At 38.5% G+C, this 13,867-nt stretch overlaps 1 long non-coding RNA gene across 2 annotated transcripts; it reads left to right on the top strand.

The window, feature by feature from the left end:
- Window positions 1-1,893: 1,893 nt before the first annotated feature.
- On the top strand, window positions 1,894-10,774 carry LOC133279489 (uncharacterized). Of its 2 annotated transcripts, XR_009746903.1 has the most exons (4): window positions 1,894-2,258; window positions 2,387-2,481; window positions 4,090-4,872; window positions 10,424-10,774. It is a non-coding gene; the product is annotated as an uncharacterized LOC133279489 (long non-coding RNA). The 2 variants fall into 2 exon arrangements; XR_009746902.1 differs by lacking the exon at window positions 10,424-10,774 and having other exon boundaries at window positions 4,090-6,887.
- The last annotated feature ends 3,093 nt before the right edge of the window (window positions 10,775-13,867 follow it).

The raw sequence follows: 13,867 nt of genomic DNA, 5'->3' as shown, positions 1-13,867 counted from the left end.
GGAGCGACCTGGCGGTTCAGAGTGTCCCTGCAGCTGCTGCCGTTCCCGTGCACGAGAGTGACCCGAGGTGTTCTCCGTCGTTCAGCTGGGATGAGTATTTACGAACCCGGGAACGTGTTGCGTTGCAGACTCTGTTTTGGAGCTCAGAAAACACGGTTTATAGAATCATAGACTCAACCGGGTTGGAAAACGTCATCAAGCTCAACTGTTACCCAGCACCGTTAAAGGCAACGCCAAACCATGTCACTAAGGGCCTCGTCTACACGGTTTGTGAGCACTTCCGGGGACGGTGACTCTGCTACTGCCCTGAGCAGCCTGTTCCAATCCTGATCACCCTCTCAGTGAAGAAATTGTTCCCAATATCCAGTCTAAATCTCCCCTGCTGCAACTTGTGGCTATTTCCTCTTGTCCCACGTTGTGAAACTTTGCCAAATAATAAACCAGGAGGGAGCGGGAGGCTTAAGGGATGTTGTTTGTCGTTCCTTCTCAGCAGCAGAGCTGTCTGGTGAAGGCAGGACTCCTTCCGATCCCGCCGTGTGCTGTCAGGGGATTGTGGTTATGGGTATCCTGAATGCTCCCTCACATGCAAAGAGCTGGTCTGTGCCTCTCTTGTAGTGCACAGAATTGACGTTCTAATGATACTGTTGTTTTTTTTTCCAGTAGCATTAATGCTGTGGTGTCAGTAGCACAGCTGACTAGGCTCGTATATGCATGTCCCCACAAATAACGTGATAAAAAAATCCCAAACACTGATGTGGCCTGTATAAGGGTGGAACTGTATAAAGAAAAGCTTTCCAAGTTTTAACAAACATAGTATACAAATTATACCGCTATTAATTGAGACTAAAAGGAATACAGCCAATTAGTAGTTTCATCAGGTGAAGTAACATGGATGGAAGGTTCCTTGACCTGGTGAAGTGTACCTGTGTTACACATTGTTTCAGTCTAATGACTGTGGAGGGACTGTAAGAACAAACTTGAAGTTCTGTCTTGAGGCTTTTCTCAGCTCCAAAGGCCAGATTGCCTCCAGTTGATCTCAGTCATGTCAGTTCTTGAGACTAAGTGTGCCAATTTAATGGGAGCTGTCAGATGTTAAATAGTTAATGCTTAAGTCTATAGAATGAAATGTAAGAGTGTGATAGGACTCAGTGAAAAATCTGGCTTTTGCTTACTGCAGCAATAGTAAGCAAAAAAAGGGAGGTGAGAGAAACAAGAGTAAAAAAAAAATTATGCATAGAACAAGAATTACACCCATAGATCTGTCCTGGGTTCAGCAGTAGCAGTCATGTTTCTCCTTCTTGGTAGCTGGTGCAGTGCAGTGTTTTGACTTTCGGCCTGGGAACAGAGCTGATAGCGATGTTTTGGTTTGGCCAAGGACTTTGTGAGCCTCATGCTCTGCCAGGGAGGAGGGGAAGCCAGGAGAAAGCAGAGACAGGACACCTGACCCAAGCTAGCCAAAGAGGTATTCCATACCACAGCACGTCATGCCCAGGATGTAACTGGGAGTTACCCGGAAGGGCTGGGAGACTGCAGGGTTGGAGGAGGTATGGGTTGGTGCTTGGTCGGGCCTGGGGGGCCGAGTTATCAGTTGGCTGGTGGTGAGGTGATGTATTCTCTTCCCTTGCTATTTCCTTTATCATTGTTATTATTGGTGGTAGCAGTGGTGATTTATGTTATACCTTAGATACTAAACTGTTCTTATCTCAACCCGTGGGAGTTGCGTTTTTTTTGATTCTCCTCTCCATCCCTCTGGGAGTAGGGGGAGGGAAAGAAGGTGGGGAAGTGAGTGAACAAGTTACCTGACTGGGTTTAAACCACGACAGTGGTTTAACTATACGGTTATAGTTTATGGTTATAGTTTATGGTTAACCATAAACCATGGTTAACCATAAACTAAGAAATGGACCATAAAAATGGTAAGAAGGCTTATCCAATTCCAAATAACAATTGTTTGAACACCAAGCAGCTTAAGAAAGCAAGCAGTATGATCGTTCTCATCCAGAACAGCAAATCATTGCTGAGGTAAAATCGTTTGGCTGGTGGTAGCACAATGAAAATATTAATCCTAGTTGTTAATCCTTTTAATTTATACATATTATATAAATCATGTTGCTTATTTTTCTAAGCCTGCTGTTAGGATTGGCTGCACACCGTTCTCCTTTGGAGGATGGCTTGTTGAGGACTCCACTGGTGGGCCAGCTACTTTGGGCATGTTTCAGATGTAATTACTGAAAAAGTGAGCCTGAAAATTGCATCAGGTAAAGTTAAGTTACTAAAAATGTCTATACAAATACCCTACCTATCAAACACTTAGAAAGCAAAGTAAATTTTGTGTATAAAACAATTTGTATTTTCTGCCATTACTTGACATCTCTCTTTTGCTTAGGATAGCCAGAGATGAGCATTTCTGTGAATAAAACAGGAAGACCTATTGCACATTTTTGTAACTGGCCTGCATATGAAGGAGGATTTCCACCAAAGGTATTGCCAATATTAGGTTTTGGTTTGCCAGTACGGGGTTTTTTGTTGGTAATGGTGGATTCTACATGTCTCCACAATAAAACATTGAGTATTGCATGCAAATTGGGCTCTCTAACAAGGCAAGTTAAACTGTAACTTTTATGGCATGAGCCTGAGGTTAGCTATAAAGATTAAGAAGCTACTTAGCGTTTTTCTTGCTTGTTGAAACATTGTTGGAAATTGTTTAAGCTAGTGAAATACGGGGTTTTGCATAGAAGTTAGAGTAGAGATCCATCAATCATAACCTTTACATAAAAAAATGACTATACAATAGAGAATATCTTGATTTTGTTTCAATGTCTCAGTCCTAATTTGAGGCAAAAGTTAAAAGTCAATAAAGATTCACTCTGTGATGCCTAGACATCACTTGGAGATTGTTTTACCAAATCCAAGATGAATTCTACCTTCCATAGCAGCCGAGTCAGGATCTAGTAGACCAGCAGAGGGCATAAGCCCCATTCTGGTGCATCCTAGGGGTCCTGGCCGATTTGTCGGAGCTGAGTCTTGGCGGGTAGCTACAAACTTAGGTCTGACCTGAATCCACAAAAAGTAGGAAGTTAATTCTTTTAGGTTGAAAGGTTCAACATTAGAAAGGACTTCTTGAATTTTTTTTTCTTCTTCTTTAATGTCAAGCTGTTTCAATATTTTAGCACACAGAAAACAAATGTATTATTGTTGGAGAGAGTCCAGAGGAGGCCACAAAGATGCTCCAAAGGCTAGAGCACCTCTGCTCTGGAGACAGACTGAGAGAGCTGGGCTTGTTCAGCCTGGGGCAGAGAAGGCTCTAGAGTGACCTTAGAGCAACTTCCAGTGCCTAAAGGGACTACAAGAAATCTGGAGAGAGACTTTTTACAAGGGCATATAGGGATAGCACAGGGGGTAATGGCTTTAAACTGACAGAGTGGAGAGTAAGATGAGATCTTAGGCAGAAGTTCTTCCCTGTGAGGGTCCTGAGGCACTGGCACAGGTTGCCCAGAGAAACTGTGGCTGCCCCATCCCTGGCAGTGTTCAAGCCCAGGTTGGATGAGGCTTGCACAATCCTGGTCTAGTGGAAGGTGTCCCCCTGCCTGTGGCAGGGGAGTGGAACTGGATGAACTTTAAGGTCCCTTCCAACCCAAACCAGTCTGGGATTCTATGATTATGTGTGGCTGGCTGAAATTTGTTACTACCAGCCACTATCAGGAGCATTAGCTTCAAGCCTCTGAATAGCCTCAAAGGATAATCATAAGTAAAATATATGGCGGTGTGCCAAAGTTATGTATGATTGGTGTAATAAGGATGTGAACAGAAAAGATAACCATTTTTTAAAATGGGTGACCTGTTAGAGATCTGTTAGCCAAAAATAAAGTGCCACTCTCTGCTTTCAACATTCTCTTAAGAGCAGTAAGGGTTAGAATGGGCAGTAGGTTTCCCTAGCTAGCTTTTTCCTAAGTTATCTAAGTTACCTCCCAGTATGCTTGGAAACAAATCAAAATGCATCACCTTGCTTTGGCAGTGGAAAGAAAAAAGACGTGCTTGTCAGGCTGTCAGTGGTTTAGTCTGTCTCCTGATATTGTCACATTTCAATAGGAGGAGTGGCAAAACTGGAACCACATGGAGCCATACCTGCAAGTGCCTCTAGAGTGACTACTCAAACCCACTCTTCAAACCCACTGTCCCAAAAATGCAGCAGTTAAATTTTTAATCATTACAATCAAGGTACTTAGCTAAGATACCCTTCTGAAGTGTTAGCTGCCCAAATTATGTAAAAATATGCAAATAAATTTTGTTGCTGGGCTAGAAAATTTAAGATTCATTTGCACAGCCATGCAGAAAGCTTTGAAAATGTGATTTAAAAATTAAATAGAAGATGTAGGGCATTTTTTATTAATTCAGATGAAAAACACTAAAGAGTAAATAAATTTGAATGACTGATACAAATAAAAGTTCTGCGCTGTAAACTTAACTTCCATTTTTGAGCTTACTGAGCCTTGACACTGCATACCCTTAAGATCTATAAATCTTTTAAGGTGTTTTACCATTTTCTTAAGGGAGTCACATTTGCAAAATTTCTTATGATCAGACAAATGTATCTGTCTGGACACAAAGGCTGTTATTTCATTACGAACCATAATATACATGGCTTCAATTCTTAATTTAATGGTATCTGATCTATTTCAGGTGATGGTAGGTAATTTTGGCCAGGGTAATGAGCAGTGTCAGTTCTGTGGGCAGTTCTCACAGCACCTCACTTCATATCCAATGAGCTAAGCAAGGACACTTCCTTAGAGTACAGAACATATCCTGAAAAATGAGATATTGATTTATACATATCAAGATGCTTCAGAGCTTCAAGGAAAGCACATCATGAAAGTACTCATTTGTCAACTTTCTTCTTTGAGAGAAGGTTTTAATTCTTAACACTGTTAGTCTTTACAGTTTCCCTAAAGAGTATCGGATTTTCTTGTACCCTTTAGAAATACTCTTTTCCTATGCCCATTTAATTTATTGGATTATTTTATTCTGTTTGATTTTCTCTATCTGTTGTCTTATTTGTGCATTATAAACACACGTTGGAGATTAAGGTGAAGAAAATTACACCTATTATCTGACCTATTTGCTAACATAATCTTTACATCACTGTTGGAACTAGCTAACCCATTATCATAAGCTTCAGCTGTTTACATCAGGTCTTAATTTTGTCATTTTCTTTTCTGTAACTATGGCTGCACTGATGAATTTAACAATATAAGATGTGTCTGATACTGCCTTGGAAGACAGAGAATGTCACTGCATCCACTGTTAGTATGAATCTCTGGAAGTGTTTTACTCGATATACAATGTTTGTTGTAGCTGTACTTTACAGCAGTACGTTTTTGTTAGATACAATATCTTGAGTTTTCAACTCAGTAGTCCTGTCTTTATTTGCTTTTGTGTTTAGAGGTTAACTAGAACAGATATTTAATGCTGAAGAATTCTAGTGTAACTCAAAAGATGGAATTTGGGTAAAGTTAATTGATCTCTTTTCCATCACAGGTTATATATGAGGTTTAAATCTGTCCATAAAGAAGATGGAGAGGGGAAAACAGTGGTTTATAATCCAATTCATTTAAAGAATGGTGCTTTAGCAAATAACATGGGCAGATGTGAGGAATACCTCTCCTGTCTCATTTTACCCAAAGGAATCCAGGTCACATGCTCTGAGACAACTCTATAAAAAGCACAGTACATAGCTTACTTCTGAGCCAGACTAAAATGCTAACACTTTGCCAGTTAGATTGCTCGTAGCAGGAGTCAGTTCTTTGAAGAAAGTTTTGCAAGAGACCTTTGCATAAACAAGCAGGGATCAAGCCATATTTCTCTTTTTGCAGTCAGGTATCCTAATCACAAGATAGAGTGTCACTGGTGCATGGTTCTTTCTCTCTCACTTGAGTAAGAGACACTAATTCTTTTCACAATTTCAGCAAAAGGAGTAGAAGCAGTAGTTGCTTACAAACCTCTTTAAGCTGACAATTAGATTATCCTTTTAGTAGGAATGCCAAGTAGGTTAAATATCTTCAAGGCCTCTAAACTGCAGCTCTTCGATCCTGAAAGCTAGTAACACATTGGCACTATGTCTGATTCCCTGCAGTCTTAGGTCAAAATGGCTAAATGTTGCACCTCTCTGCTGTGTTTAATCATATCCGTGTGGCTAAAATAGAAAATCCCCAGTCATCATGTTGGCTCTTAAGAATTCTTAACTCCATACACTATGGAGAAAGTTCAGGCCCTTCCCATAGAGAATCAGCCACCACAATGCTCAGTTATAGACCAATACCTGCAAACAGTATAAGAAGTTATTCATCAGCTGATCTTAACTGTCATCCTTATTCCAAACAGTCAAGCAGTCATCTGAAGCTCAGGTTTATAAGCGCTCGTAAAAATAGCAAAGCATTTTCAAGCTGACTGAGTATAAAAACACAATTAAGGAATTCTTCAGGCTTACCTCTGACACATTTGAAGGAATTGGAGTTTCAAGTTTTAACAGTAGTGTTTACTTTTTGTTTTATATCATTCTACTTCATATTAGAGAACCTGAAAACCAAACCCAAAACCATTTTAATAATCTGTCTCCTAAAATGTAGTGGAACAAAAGCCACATTACAAAACTAACAATTTTATGTATACACTGAAAAACTCTGACTGAATTTAAGTAAAACCTTAAATAAGGGTGTCCAGACTTGTTTAGGTGCTTTTGACAGAAAACCAAAGGAGGCTGAAGCTAGCTGGTGTGTTCAACCTAGCTTATTTCCGATTTTATACTGCTGAGTATTGAGCTGATGACAGATTTTTCTGTTCTCTTTACAATCGTTACTGAAATACAGGATTTCTCTTCAGAGACAACTCTTTCAGAGACAAGAGTCTTCCCACCCTCTCAACACACACATGCTTTTCCACTAAATTTGCTTGTAGAATTCACCTTTTATTTCTTCCTGGCAATCTTCAATTCTTGACTTTCCTTGACCAACAAACTGGTTTAAAATAGAAAAAGGATAAAGAAAGACAGCATTTTTTTCTAAACTGCAGAAATTACTGATCAGTAATGCTGCCGTGTATTAAGAATTATAAATAGGTACAGGAGTGTTTGGCAATGGGTACATCAGTTGTCATCAACAGTCATGTCACTAAGAGATCTATCTAGCCAGCAACTGAAACTTTAGAAATGTGTCAAACTTAGATATTAGAAAATTGTATGTTGTCCTTTCACTCCTCTCTTTTATGGAGAAGCAGAGTCTTCGTTTCAAAATAGAAAAAAAACCCAAACAATGCTTCATAACTGAGATTCTGTCAAAAGAGAAATATTTTAAACCAGCACATTTTCAGGAAATCATAGAAATAGAGCAGAAAAGCATGAGAATGCTTTGCATGGGGATTGGAGCAACTTGGTCTAGTGGAACATGTCCCTGCCTGTGGCAGGGGGTTGGAACTAGATGAGCTTTAAGGTCCCTTCCAACCCAAACCATTCTATGAATGCTGCCATAGACACCCTAAGTATTTTCTTCCTTGGGGATCATACATTGCATCCCTCTGTTCAGCACCTTGGTATTCAAGCTGGTGTGACTCTAAAAATATGAAATCTCAGGGATTTAACTGATTTACCACTGAAGTTGATATATGAACAACACAATCAGAAATTAGTGATTCCACAGGGAATTATTCCGAAGGAATTAATTAATATCCAGAAAAATAAGGTTAGCACATCTTATCTGAAAGAGCTAGGATGCACACTCAAGAACTGTGGGAAACAAGTGTGAGCTACTGTGCTACCACTGCATAATGTAGTGGCGCTGACATAACTGCAGCGTGAGCTGTATTGTCAGCATCTAGGTATGTACAAGTTATTTCTTTAAATACACACAATTTCAGAAGTGATTTTCAGAGTTCCATGACCGTAGACTAACACACTTAGTTTCACAAAGTTCTGATTCTGAAGTATGAAAGAGAATCCAGATGAATCCAGTTTACAGTGGCCATTACAAATAAAGGCAATGATAGAGCAGTAAGACCTTTCACAACAATTTTTGTCCACATGGGTATTACAAGACAGGATATAGGATACAGGAAGTAATGGAGAAATGTTTTTAGGAAACAACTGCAATTGCAGCAGGATTACACTGCCATTAACATAGAAGTTGCTGCAAGAGGCAGAGTTCTGCTGTTTCTCACAACTGTGCACTAATCAACTTTTCATTAATTTCATGCTCTTTTAATATGTTTTATAAATCAGTTTTTGTGTTTCTAATCACTTGTGCTTCCACAAAATTTGAGTTTTGAGTTGGTATGCTGTCAGACTCAAAAGCAACCTTAGATGGTTGAGTTTTTAACTTGGATGCTGTGGCACCCCACCCACTGGCTGTATACAAAAGGAGGTTTTAAATTGACAGGGGAATTAACAGTCTTCCAAACTTCAGTCTGGAGAATGTATAATTACACTAAGTCATTGTCAGAAGCTATTTTAAAAGTAAATGTTGCCTGCCTTCTGAGGTTTTTCTATATCTATATAGTTTGGGCATGTCAGCCTTTCTTTAAAACTACAGCAGCATTGTTCTTGATAGAATAAGCAGCAACTAGCACACTTAAAAGCACAGAAAATAAGACGAGCAGCTGGGCTTTTCCAAGTCTCTATGGCCACCTTGCCACTGACTTCGTATAGAGCTTCGGTGATCCTGGGTCTCATTATTTAAATTTGGGAAATGCAGCTTTCAGGTTTTAAACTTAAGCAGTTGTCACAGTGATTATTTGTTTACATAGAAATGGCCTTTCTTCTGCAAACTGCTGAATCTTAGGTATTAAATAGTTTTATACCTTTTTCTTTGTTACCTTTTAGAGATAATAGGAATGTACTGGCTTAGCTGAACCTAACCTATAATAAATATTGTTTACAATTTATATTTTCTCAAGGCTAGAGTTTCTTTAGCTGTCAGTTGAAACATTTTAGAATTGAGCTATTGCTATTCCTCCCTTTACTGAAAGCTGTCCCAAATGATTATCCCTACGAATATTTGAATGACTAAACCACCTTTTTCTTGCTCAGAAAAGAAAGTCTGTCTTCATTAAATTTCATTTTTACTATAAAAATGACCCACTTCAAATGTGCATAGGCCCATCTTACTGTATGTCAATTGGTTTTAAATAAACTCTCCCCTAACAAGGCTGTCCCATCTCTACTGCTGGTGCCTACTCTCGATTCAACTCTTTTCCAGCCACAGCCCCTTACTAGACGTTCTTCTGTTAACAGAACAGGAAGTTCCTTATCTTCTAAAATTGTCTGACTCCAAGTTTAATTACATGCTATAAGTAGATAGAAAATATTCCTTGCTCAAAGAGAAATTACTTGGGCTGGTACAAGAAATTTCAGGGCCTGTGGCTTACAAGTCAGGTGGAATGATCTGACCTTCAACTCTGAAAAAATGACAAGTGACTTAAGCTGAAGAAGAAAAGATGATGGGCAGAGCCCAAGCCAAAGTGATGAAAAGCAAAATTCAAAGACCAAAAACCTTGGAAAGAAGCAGCCTACCGTAAGCAATTACACTTGTTTTGATGGTGACCCTTCTGTAAGGGATTGTGCTGCTCAAGGTTCTCACACAGGTTTCTGAGTCCAGTATTTCAAGTAAAATGAGAACTGCTGCAGCTCCTCCTCTTCCTTCAACTTACAGTCATAATGATCATAAAAGGACCCACCTAATTCCAGTCCTTCCAGTTGTGGGGTAATCACCTCAATATGCAGATTACAGAAAACTAAGGGGGATGCAATATATATGAAATAGCACAAAATGCTTCTTTTTTATATGAAAAAAAAAGTGTTTGTTTAGTGCTTATATTATTTAGTGCTTGCTTTCTGCCCGGAGGAAGATGCATTCGCTTCCCTACTATCAAGATGAAATCGTTGCAGAGAATTAACTGCTTTGCTTTACATTTTAATTCTACTTCATTATATGCATATGCAAAACACATTTGCACACATCTGCAGGCAAACTTAAACAAAAAGTAATGTTGCTTAAACAAAAAGTAACAAATGAAAAATACCACTTTTCTGGAGGTGAAAAAAATGAACCTCCAGCAGCATCTCAACACAGTTATCCTTGAACATCCATGGATTTGACAGTGACGTACAGTCATAACTTTTGTTTTTTAAAATAAATATTCTACAGGTATTTTGTTTGGTGGCTCTCAGAACAAAACAATCTAAAGTAAAATTCAGTATAGTATTTTACAGAATTAATTAGAATTGCTTATGTAATTCAGTTGGGGTATGCCTCCTCTTGACGCTCCATTCTAAATAACACCTGCACACAAGCAAAGGTTATCTGTTCCTGGCAAATCCTTCATAGGGATTATATTGTGTATAAACTAATAAGGGTTTATCTTTTCTTCTTTCTGGCAGAGGAAATAACTAGAGCAACATTTAAACATTAACATGGCATTGAAGAATTCCAAACAGAATTAGGAAATGAAAAGGTTGGGATTCTCAGAGCAATATCAAGTCACCATTAAGCATGCAGATCTTACTTGCGGACCACATGTAAAATTCACAATACTCTGTGTATGCAGTACCATTTTGCTCTGTGAAGCAAAAATGTCAAGTATGCACAAGCTGTTTATTTTAAAAGATCATCTAATATTATCAGCATCAAATTTTATATGCAGTCCCGTATTATTCCTGTTTTTTGAGATGCCATTGACACAAACCAAAGCTAGACAAAATTTTTACCATTCTACATCATTTAAAAGAAAATGCCTATTATTCCTGTTTATTCCTGTATTATTCCTGTTTTTTTGAGATGCCGTTGACACAAACCAAAGCTAGACAAAATTTTTACCATTCTACATCATTTAAAAGAAAATGCCTATGGTGAAGTAACTGAGAAACAATTAAAATGTGCTAAGCTTTACACCATAAAAGAGGAAAATATATTTAGTACTTGCCATCTGAAAGAGTTTCATGAGCACAGAAAAATGGCTGTTTGGGAACATGACTGTTGATTTCTGCAAAATGTGAAAAGCAAGTCAGTGAAAGCTATAATGTAAATTTGAAATTAGGAACTTACCAAAGAAGGCCTTGGAGGAATGGACTGCTTTGTTCCTAGTCACCTTTCAGCTGCTGGTTCTTGAGATCACCTGTGATTTGATGCTACATGTATTTTAGGTAAGCTTTAGTGCTTCAAAGAATTTAAATCCATTTAGCAAGATTCACAATCCTTGTGAATTGAAGAGAAATTGTGAGTTGAAGAGAAAGCTATTATTTTTAAAACTTTACTATGACTGATTCCTTGCTCCTGCTTTTTCTTGCTATCTTGCACATCCTGATGCCAGTTAGCAAGGCCTGTTCCGCGCAGCATAGCAAACTTCCTGATTCTGTATAGTAAATGCAAAGAGAATGACAGTTCCATCACTGTTGTACAAATGGGGCAGTTTGTGGTATATGATGTATTAATTTTGTGGTGGCATCTCATATCCAGTTAGAACTTTTTATACGTAGGAACAATTTTCTTCATATATGTTATTTTAAAGCATAGAGCCTCTCTATGTGTTAAGGATGGTATGAACTTTATTAGTTACAGGAGCTGTAGACAAGAATTTTTCGACTCTGTGCAATTCAGTAAATAAAGCATCATCATTAGGAATTTGTTTTATTTTAAACCAAGGAAGCAATTTATGTATTTGGATCAGGACATCTTCCTTGTATTAAAATGAAACCAAAAAGAACAACCAAGGCTTAAAACTGCCAAACTGACTGGTGTCCTAATTTTCAATATGTACAATGGAAATTTTGCAGCATTTCTATATGTGTTTGAAGATTTAGTGAACTCTGCAAGTTAAGCATCAGTATTTTGCCTGAGTGCTGCATATTTACAAGGTACTGGGACTTCACTACAGCAGCTACCTTCAGACTCAACTGTTTTCTTAGCTTTTTCTGATAATGAGTCTGCAAGTCTTCTGTTGTAAATGTCCTGACCATGTCTTTTCTTGTCTGTAACTGATCACTTTTAAGGAAATACAAAACCTATAGAATCATAAACGTCTTCTTAGTTTTAGGAAAAAGTATTCTTAAGCCAGTAACTGATACTGCAAAGAAGCATAAGCTTAAGTCTTTATAATTACAGGATATATAAATTGTTCTAAATTGTTTATATAACATAATACTCATGGCACTTGTGTTTTCTAAATGTGATGGAAAATAGGCCTACATAGAAAACTTAATAATATGCTTGTCACGATGGCCCAGATTAGAGAATGCATTTGAACTCTTGCCTTGTATTGAAATGAAAATCCTTGCTTCTCACTGGAAATCAAAACAGCAGCTAGTGGCTAAACAATAGCAGCTAAGCAAACATTTTACTGAACATTGCCCTGCATGTTGTGCACTTACACTCCATGCATACTCCTTGGCAAATGACTCTTACATCTTTTGGCTGATTTGGAAGTACCTTGTTTATTTCAGGTGTAGCAAATCATGATGCTAGTGCTGACAGTTCTCTGGTTCAATTACTCCTCATCCCAACCACACTGCAAAGCAAAAGTAAAGATGGGAGACAGGCCAACAGCAACAGAAAGATACTGTTGATACTTTTTGATCTGAGATGTCTTAAACTACCACCATATTTCTGGTATTCACTTGTTTCCTACTGATAAATTCTCTAGCTAATCCAGACGTTCCCCATCCCTCAGTACTTTGTCTCTCAAGAATACACTGAATTTCCTAGTTCCCAAAGCAGTCTTGATGGCATTTAAGCTGTTTAAAGATATGTAGCCCTTGTGCTGATTAGCCCAGAACAGGCAAGGGCTACATTCTACTCACTCTTCCTTTGATGGACACATAACTTAGGCATTTTATCTTCTGGCAAGCGTCCAGTTGCCATTAAACTCTTCACAGCTGAGGAAGCAGGTATCATGAACAGTAACGTTGTGAAAAGTAGACCAGACAAATGGGGTGTTATAGAACAAGACAATAAGAGGTGAACAAATAAACAGGTAAGAAAAATCTGCATTCTGTTTTTAAGCAATTTAAAACAGTTAGAGACAACAAAGAGCCAGTAGACATACTAAAAGGAAAAGTTACACAAAATCATAACATGCATTTCTGTCCTTCCCTCTTAGCAGAATGTGGTCTTCACAGTCTCTATAAATCCACCGACTGTCTTCACCTTGAATACTGTACAATTCTGCAGTTTCCCCCCATCTCAGTAAAAATAGAAATGGAAGAAGATTCAGAAATGGTCAACACGGACAAAGGCACAGAAATGGGGTTTCAGAACAGTGAGTCAGATTGACAGTAAAGTATTTCTTTATGAAAAGGGCACTGGTGCTGTTTATGACAAAGCTGTCTATTTAATAAAGTAGGCAAAGTCTCAGCTCTCTTTGAATTCAGTATGGATGATTTCCCCAATGTATTTACATAGCTTAGTTGGTGATATGTGGGAAAAATAATTAATCAATTAATTTGTTATTGCAGTATAACAGGCTACTGCCTTCCCTGCCTGCAGGGCATAGTTTCATGAACACCTTTAGGCAAAACAAGCAGCAGTTTTGGAGTCTCTTTCCCTCCAAGTCTGCAGTCCAACTTTCTGCTCAAGGCAGGTTCCATTAAAGCAAATGCCTCTTGTGCACCTCTGGGAAGAATCTGACTCCATATTTTCTACACTGTTCCATGGGGAAGTAGTAGTCAGCATATCACTTCCCCTCACCATCTTTAAACCTGATGAAATCCAGTGCTCTCAGCTTTTTGTATGTCATCAACTGCAGCCCCCTGAACAGTTTGGTGGCCTTTATGAGTCTTGCTTAGCATGTGAATGCCTTTCTTAAAATGAGACTTGGAACTCCAAATGTT

The sequence above is a fragment of the Pezoporus flaviventris genome, unplaced genomic scaffold, assembly GCF_033815535.1.
Source record: "Pezoporus flaviventris isolate CSIRO_AGI_PZ_B2104156 unplaced genomic scaffold, CSIRO_AGI_Pfla_v1 ptg000078l, whole genome shotgun sequence".
Classification (NCBI taxonomy): domain Eukaryota; kingdom Metazoa; phylum Chordata; class Aves; order Psittaciformes; family Psittacidae; genus Pezoporus; species Pezoporus flaviventris.
The sequence above is the reverse complement of the archived record's forward strand: the minus strand, read 5'-3'. Positions and strand labels throughout refer to the sequence as shown.